Source organism: Furipterus horrens, unplaced genomic scaffold (assembly GCF_987537825.1).
Source record: "Furipterus horrens unplaced genomic scaffold, mFurHor1.1.pri manual_scaffold_6, whole genome shotgun sequence".
In the NCBI taxonomy this organism is placed as follows: Eukaryota; Metazoa; Chordata; class Mammalia; order Chiroptera; family Furipteridae; genus Furipterus; species Furipterus horrens.
In genome coordinates, this window is record NW_028327176.1 from 113970353 (window position 1) to 113979418 (window position 9066).

Sequence of the window (9066 nt, forward strand, 5' to 3'; positions counted from 1 at the left end):
AGACTGCCTTTATACCATTATATATTCTTGACTTCTGTGCAAAGTATTAATTGACTGTAATGGTGTGAGTTTGATTTTGGGCCCTCTCTTTGGTTCCATTGATCTGTATGTCTGTTTTTATTGCATGCCATGTTGTTTTGATTACTATGGTTCTGTACTATAGTTTAATATCAAGTACCATGATTCCTCCAACTTTGTTCTCCTTTCTCAGGATTGCTGTGGCTATTTGGGGTGCTTTGTAGTTCCATATAAGTTTTTGGATTATTTGTTCTAGTTCTGTGAAATGCTATCATTATCTTGATAGGAATTGCATTGAATGTATAGATTGCTTTGGGTAGTATAGACAGTTTAATGATGTTAACTCTTCCTATCTGTGAACACAGTATATGCTTCCACATAGTTGTATCTTCTTCATTGTTTTTCTTCAGTGTCTTATAATTTCTTAAGCACATGTCTTTTCATCCCTGGTTAAATTTTTTTAGGTTTTTTGTTTGTTTCTTTCTTTTTGTTTTTGTTTTAATGCAATTGTAAATGGAATTGTTTTCTTAGTTTCCCTTTCTGAAAGTTTATTATTAGTATATAAAAATGCAACTGATTTCTGGATATTTCTTTTGTATCCTGCTACTTTAGTAAATTCATTTATCAGTTCTAGTAGTTCTCTGGTGGGATCTTTAAGGTTCTTTATGTACAGTATCATGTCTTCTGCAAGTAATGAGTTTTACTTCTTTCTTTCCTATGTGAAAGTCTTTTATTTCTTCCTTTCATTTTATTTCTGTGGCTAGACTTTCAGTAGTATGTTGAGTAATAGTAGTGAAAGCAAACACTCCTGCCTTGTTCCTGATCTTGAGGGAAACACTTTTAGATTTGCCTATTGAGTATGATGTTGGCTGTGGTTTTGTCATATATGGTCTTTATTATGTTCAGGTATGTTTCCTTTTTTCCCACTTTGTTGAGCGTTTCTATCATAAATGGGTGCTGTATTTTATTAAATACTTTCTCTGCATCTGTTGACAGTATTATGTAATTTGTCCTTCATTTTGTTCATCTGTTGTATCTTGTTAGTTGACTTGTGAATATTATACCAACCTTGCACCCCCAGAAAATATCTCACTTGATCATGGTGTATGACCTTTTTAATGTATTGTTGGATTTGATTTACTAATATTCGGTTGAGGATATCAACATTAATGTTTATCAGAGATATTGACCTTCAGTTTTCCCATCCCTTTACTTTATTCATTAGAGTTTTAAGCATATTAACCATAATTATTTTTAAATTCCCAATCTGATAATTTCAACATTCTTGCTTTTTCTGGTTCTGATGCTGTTTCTGTGTCTTTAAAATTGTGATTTATTTTATTTTGCATTTTTCTATGTCTAAATTTTTTAAAACTATATTTTATTGATTATGTTGTTGGAGTAGTTACAATTCTTTTCCTCTTTGCTCCCCTCCACCCAGTAAGCCACTTCCCTCCAGCAATCCCACCCACCTTAGTTCATGTCCACGGGTCATGCATATAAGTTCTTTGGTTTCACCTTTTCCTATATTATTCTTAACTTCCCCCTGTCTATTTTGTACCAACTGCTTATTCTTCTTAATCCCTGAACCATAGCCCCATTTTTCCCCCTCCACCCTCCCAGCTGATAACCCTCCAAATGATCACCATACCTACGATTCTGTTCCTATTCTGAGTTGTTTAGTTGAATTTTGTTTTTATTTTTTAGATTAAGTTGTTGATAGTTGTGAGTTTGTTGTCATTTTAGTGTTCATAGTTTTTATCTTTATTGTCTTAAGTAAGTCCCTTTGACATTTCATATAATAATAGCTTGGTGATGATGAACTCCTTTAGCTTTACTTTGTCTGGGAAGCACTTCATCTGCCCTTCCATTCCAAATGATAGCTTTGCTGGATACAGTAATCCTGGTTGCAGGTTGCCTTTCATCACCTTGAATACTTCTTGCCAGTCCCTTCTTGCCTGAAAAGTGCCCTCTGAGAAATCAGCTGATAGTCCTATAGGCAACCCCCTTTAAGCAACTCTCTGCCTCTCTCTTGCTGCCCCCAGGACTCTGTCTTTATCTTTCACCTTTGGCATCTCAATCATGATGTGTCCTGGTGTGGTCCCCTCTGGGTCCAGCTTGCCTGGGACCCTCCGTGCTTCCTGGACCTGTATGTCCATCTCCTTCGCAAAATTTGGGAAGTTTTCCTCATTTTTTTCAATCCTTGCTTCTCATCCTGCACTGGTTGACTGTTCTTTTCTTCCTTATGTTCCAAGTAATTGACTTGAACCCCGGTTTTCTTCCCTTCACCATTGGTTTAGTGTGGATTTTCCTTCGTTTCACTTAGCATAGCCTTCACTTCTTCTCTCATGAGTTTGCCATACTCAAGCATATCTGTCAAGCTTGTGAGCATTTATATCACCCGTGTTTTGAATTCTGCATCTGTTGGGTTGGCTATCTCCTCGTCGCTTAGTTCTTCCACTGGAGCATTGATCCATTTCCCCTTTTGGCCCATACTTCTCTGTCTCCTCACTCTGACAGGCTCCTGTGTTTGTTTGCTTCCACGTCCCAGGTAGAGCTGATGCTCCTATTATAAGTGGCAGAGCCTTAGGGATTCATCAGTACAGCGCGACCTATTTCACCATGTTGTGGCACTGAATGTGGGGGAGGGTTCTGAGAGGGATAAATGCCACCTGCCCAGCACTCTACCCCTTTTCCAGGCACCTCTCCCACTTCTGCAACTGACTGGCACCCCTCTAGTTACTGCCCTGGCTGTCATTCCCAGAATGGGTGGGCCTGTGGACATTCTAGGACTGTGGGGGCCTTTAAACAAGTGGACTCTGCTGAGACTGGCAGTTTCTGTCTGCACCCCAAACCACTGGTCTGCACAGTCAGAAGCAACGAGGCTTGATTTTCCCTGGTGCTGGGACTATGAGCTGTGATGTCCTGTGAGGAGCTGGGAAAGTTCCCCAGGTGTCCCTCCTGACTTTTAAAACATGTGACTGCGCTTTTCCACCAGCCTGCTGCTGCCCCGCTGTTGCTGCCACCGCACCGCATCCTCTCCACCCCGGCTCCACCCCTCCTACCTGTCTGGATGAGTATTTCTTCTTTACATCTTGGTTTGCTAGACTTCCAGGCAATTTGATTTTCTGGAACTTCTGGTTGTTTCTAGTTTTGAAGTAGTTGTATTCCTTCTTAGTTGTGGAGAGAGATGCAGTGTGTCTTTCTATGCCTCCATCTTGGCTGGAAGTCCTCTCAATTTTGTCTTGATAGTTAGACATGATGTATTGAGTAAAAGAAATTGCTGTAAATGGGCCTTTATTAATATGATGGTGAAATGTGAAGAGAAAGGAAGAATTCTAGTCTTACAATCATATCTCAGTCATTGCTGAGCCTTTGTCTCTGGACTATGAACTTCACAGATATTCTTAATTATTTTCTTCTTCCTTACATTGAATGGAATGACTACATTGGGCTGGAGTAGAGTATTTTTCTTGTCCCACATTAATTGCTTCTCATAATACTCAGCAGGTTAGGCTCTGATTCACTAGTTTCCCATAAGAAAGGCTGTTTTAAGAGAACAGAGTGCCTTGGCGTATTTAAAAATGATTTCCTTCTTTTTTCCACACTACAAACACCAGGGGATTTTTATTCTGGTATTTGCTGTGGGAACCTAGTCAAACTCTTGGAGAGAAAGTTCATAGTATTGTGTGGGCAGCCCCCCATGAGTGGATTTCTCTGGAAGTTTTAACTCTCAGACATGTCTTTACTGAGCCTTCAGCAATTTAACAATTATAGTTTAGATCTTCTAGCCCTGGCACTGGTTCCAGGAGTTTTCTGCTCATAAATCTCTGTTCTTGTAAACTGCAATTGCTGCATTCACCCGTCTGTCTCTTCTACTCTGGGGCAGTGGTCTGTTCTGTGTCCTCTCTCTTATGGATACAAAAATAGTTATTGGTTTTTTAACTATGTTCAGCATTTTATTTATTTTTAAGACGCAATAGAGACTTCTAAGCTCTTTATATGTGGATCCAGAACCCCTAAGTACATATAATGCATGAGTGCTTTCTATAAAAAATAAATATAAAATCCCATCTTTATATTCATGTGTATGTACAAACCAAGCTGTGCATGTGTGTGTGTGTACTGTCAATCTAATTTAAAAGAAAGTTTAAAATATTTTTTTATTTAATAATTAATATCATGTAATGGAATAGGTAATACTAGTTTGAAAGCAATCTTACTTTAATCCATAGTGCAAATTTTAAAAAGAGAGAAGCCCTGGCTGCTGTGGCTCAGTAGATTGAGCGTCGGCCTGAGAGCCAAGTGTCGCTGGTTCGATTCCCAGTCAGGACACATGACTAGGTTGCATGTCAGGTCCCCAATTGGGGGCGTGAGTGAGAGTCAACCACACAGTGATGTTTCTCTCCCTCTCTTTCTCCTTTCCCCTCTCTCTAAAAATAAATAAATGAATAAATAAAGAGAAAGAGAGGGAGAACTTACTATTTAAACTTTCCACACATCAGATAATACTGTAGGATATGAAAAAGGCAGTAGGTGGTTAAATGGAAATGTAGGTAGATTATAGAGAATAGTTAAATAAGTAGAAATAAAAATGGTATTAATATAGGAAAATAATAATGTATAGTCACAGGAGAAAATAACTGGAATATTCTGTTTCTTTATTTTTATGTTCACACTAAATAATTTAGGTCAATATATTTTTACCAGTGCTTTTAATCTTAAATAAAACTATTTGTTCAACATATAAACATTTCTCTTTATTACTATGTTGTGACATGATTTTTAAAAAATTACTCTTAAACATATTTTTAAGGGAAAAATTCTGTTGAAGTCATCAGCTCATTTTATTTAAATTGAAAACATTTCTGGATAACAAAGAAAAAATAAACAAGTGTATGTCTTCAAAATAAATGAATGGCGATTTTATTATAACATTATTCAGGATATCCAATTTAAATATTTAGTAAATAAAGTGTAGAAGGCTAAAGGTCTTATTACAAAGAACATCCTAAAGAGAGATAAAGATGGTTTCCCTATGCCATGGGTAAAAGAATATTTCCTCTGTTTTTAGATGATGCATTTATAGTCTTTATAATTAATTAATTTATTTTTTTGCATAAGAATACACAGAGATGCTTGAAGTAAAAGATGTTTCAATTTATATGAGTTTTTCTTTCTTTCTTTCTTTTTTTTTTTTTTTTTGTTTCCTCCTTTCCCAGGACATTTCTAAGTTCTCTAGAAGGAAGTAATTTAATTTAATGGTATGAAATAGTGTAACTGATCTAGGAAAAAAATGTTTATTCTGTTTCAAATTTGTACCACGGAGTTCTATATTCTCTCAGCATCTCAACCTTGCTTTTTTTATATTCTCATTTGTCTGCTGAAATCAACACTGATGCATTTTGGGAGAGACAAACACATTAATTCACCAAGTTGGCCTGACTTGCTTCCTCCATCTTTGGTCTTCGTGTTAAATCTGTGGTCACTTTTTTTGTGATTCTAGCTCAAAGTTTTACTGATATCTAACCCTTACTCATCTCCTGCAGCTCCCCATTGCCTTCGTTCAGGTCCTTCTTGTGTCTTAGCTAGATGAGCTCAACAATCTCCTCTTCTGATTTCCTGGCATTAAGTCACTCAACTCAGGTCCTTTTCATAATGTCTAGAATAAATAAGAATAAAGCAATATGAAGAGAAAGTGAAATGGGGGTGATATTTTAGATGGTATAATCAATGCAGATTTATCTGGTGAGGTGACATTTGACCAAAAACATGAGTAATGAACATAAATGAATTAATAGATTCTTAGGGCAATGATTCTAGGCCTCGGGTTTAGGATTCCACAGAGGCCTCATGCAGCAGGGGGTTTCCTGGGCATTTAAGGACACTTGTGTGGCTCAAACAGGATGACCAAGATGAATAGCAGAAAATGAAATCAGAGAAGACAGGACAGGACAGAGAAAAATCATCAAAATATTGAAAAAGATGGTACAAGTTTGTGGTTTTACTTTGAGTGAGACAGGGACACCATAATGGGATTTAATGGCATGATATAAATTACACATTAATATAATCACTATGTCTGTTATATATACTGAAGGTGAGTATAAATAGAAGAGGCAATATGAGAACTATTTGGATTTTCTCTCTCAGTCTACATGCTTTTAGTGAGAAAGAAATCTTATGTGGTGAAGTCCCAAGAGTTACCTTACTAATACTTTATGAGTCAAGTTGTTCAGACAGGAATAGCTAGAGATGCCTGAGTATAGTTACAATAATGCTGAGTATGCTATAGAGCTTGAGGAGATTTTCAAAGGAAACAAAAATTTTTGTCTTCAGGAACAAGTGTTCAAAGCTATAAGACACATTTATAAGAGGACATGCTGGGAAGCAAGATTTCAAGTGCTCCAGAGAATGACAGTTTTGCAACTTCTTTCATACATTTGGGATCAAGGAGAGAAAATAAAGTGACTATGGGAGAAAGCAACACAGGGAAATCTCTATGATTGGATTACAGGAGAGTTAACAAATTACTGTGCTTCCTCGAAGGCCTTCAAAAGCTCTGGAAAAGAGAAGTACTTCAGGCATTTCAAAGGTGTGTTAATCTAGAGGCACAAGAATAATGGACAGGGTTTGCTTAAGGCAAAAATAAACCTTTTATAGGCCTGGAGCAGGACTACCCACCATACCATAGGAATTTATGATCAGATCACCCTGTGAGGCTACTTTCTGTTAGATTTGTTAAAGAGTCCCTTTTGGGCAGGAGTTCAGATGATAAAAGGTAACCTTGAAAAATTGCTGTTTCTATGGTGATCTTCAATCTAAACAGATTATGGTTCATTGGATTAAAGAGAGGAAAAGAGAGAGAGAAGGGAAGAGAGAGAGAAAAAGAGAGACATCAACTTCTTGTTCCACTTATTTATGCATTCATTGGTTTATTTGTGTATGTACCCTGACCAAAGATCAAACCTGCAACTTTGGTGTATTGGGATCGTGCTCTAACCAACTGAGCTACTAGTGAGGGCAGATCTTAGGTTTTCTAATAATGCTGTATTTTTATCAGATTCCATAGTGTTTTATATGTTTTATGAGCTACATTTTAGATAAAGTTTCAAAACTAGTTTCAGAATAGTATTGTAAAAACAACTCTGAACACAAAGAATCATCAATAAAAGAGAAGGATAAAAGAACAGACTCTTTTGAGAAAAATCAAAACTGTGTAATAAATGAACTTTTTACAAAGCTATGTACCAAAATAGATGGAGTACATCACAACCTGTCAATTGTTCAAAATGAAGAAAAGCCTTAATTTTTCAGTACTTAAGCAGAGGTTTTCAAAGGCTTCAAATATAATGAAAATTGAAAGACAAGTATCTATGGATTGTGTTTGAAAGTAACCTATTTATAGATTATCATCCAGTTTATGTAAACCTGTTTATACAGAAAAGCAATGAAAGCCTTTCAGATACAGTTTTCTCCTGTCATGAAGTGCCTTTGAAGTTAACCATAGTTTAACATGCTGAGTGTGAAATAGCATCAGAGTATTGTGGTCTCATTATAGAAACATAGTCTGAAAATGAGTTTACAAAAAATGGAGGAAAACAGCACTTTTCCTAAATATCTGAGTTTATGAAATGCTTTGAAAATACTGATATCTGTAGACTGCCTCTGCATGTCTAAAAGATAGCACTTATATTCTGAATAAGGGCACCCTAAAAATATGGTTTGTCCCAAAGCTAATATTTAGAATAGTCTCTTTTTATTCTTTACTTCCTCCCTTGTTATTTTTAATCACTACCATGGGTTTTCATTTTGTCTATTCACCAGTACACTATCAATTGTATAGCTTAAGCTTACATATCTCCAAATTTATATTGCCCGCTGCTTTCTCAACATGACCACTGGGATGTGTAATAGGCATCTCAAACTCATTGTTGGATAAATAATCTCCTGTTCTTCCACCTGACCCTCAATCTAATCACAAAGGGAAAAAAATCACAATTCTTACTTCCTTGGGTTAAATGGCCTTATATCATCTCTGACACCTCTCTCATACCACATATTCAGTGTATCAAAAATATCTGTTGGCTCTGCTTTCAAAATATAGCTTACATCTGACTACTTCTTAACTAGCTCCACTGCTAGCATTCTGCTTCAACCACCATTACTTCTCTCCTGAATTATTTTAGTATCCTCTCAAACTGGCTTTACTATTTCTTCTTTGTTTTTTCAAGTTTTAAAACTTTCTATTTGCATATTTAAAAAATTGTTCATTCCAATAATTAAAATCATCTTAACAAAAATAATGGTATTCTGATGAAACTGTATTTTACAGCCTGCAGGACACCTTGGAAAAGCTGGGTTTTTACTCTAGATTTCACTGTCCTCCCACTGATCATCTTTCTTCACCAACATGCAAGTTCTTTCCCTTCCTTGCCAGCGAGACAGGCAGATGGGAGAGGCAGGTGCGACCTTCATTGTTAAGTAGTTCTGTGTTGTAAAAAGGGGCAGAATAGTCAGTTACACTGATCCTTTTTGCATCTTACAAAGTTAAACAGATAAAAGAAGTGAAATAAGAAGGCAATGCTTGTGGAATGTAAAGTGCATAGTGGCAGTGCGGGCCTCACTATATTTCCCCTACTTGTTTCTTCTATTCAATCATTTCTTTTGAAGGCAGGTATTTCTCTTATGTTTCTGTCTTCTTCAATTTCAACTTCTGGAATTTCTCAGTCTCGTATATATCAGGTTTATCAGACATGGCTGCGGAGGAAGCAGAGCGAGGTACGCAAACAAGAGAAGTCCTATCTGCTCAGTGACCACTGCCCAGTTTGGTTTTACTATTTCTAAACTTACCTCCATTTAACTTATCCTCAAAGTAGAAATCATAATGATCCTGTTAGCAATTTATATTATGCCACTCATGTGTTCAAAATCTTTCGATGACTTCTATTTTCATGAAGAATAAAAGCCAAATACTTTACTTCCATTGGCCCACAAAACCTTTGGGATGTGACACCTCTTTCTTCTCTGACTTGAAAGCTCACTACC

General features: G+C 36.6%; 1 pseudogene; it reads right to left on the reverse strand.

Annotated features, from left to right (window-relative positions):
- Positions 1–8644: 8644 nt before the first annotated feature.
- LOC150007262 (thymosin beta-4-like) lies at positions 8645–8776 on the reverse strand (annotated as a pseudogene).
- Between the last annotated feature and the right edge of the window lie 290 nt (positions 8777–9066).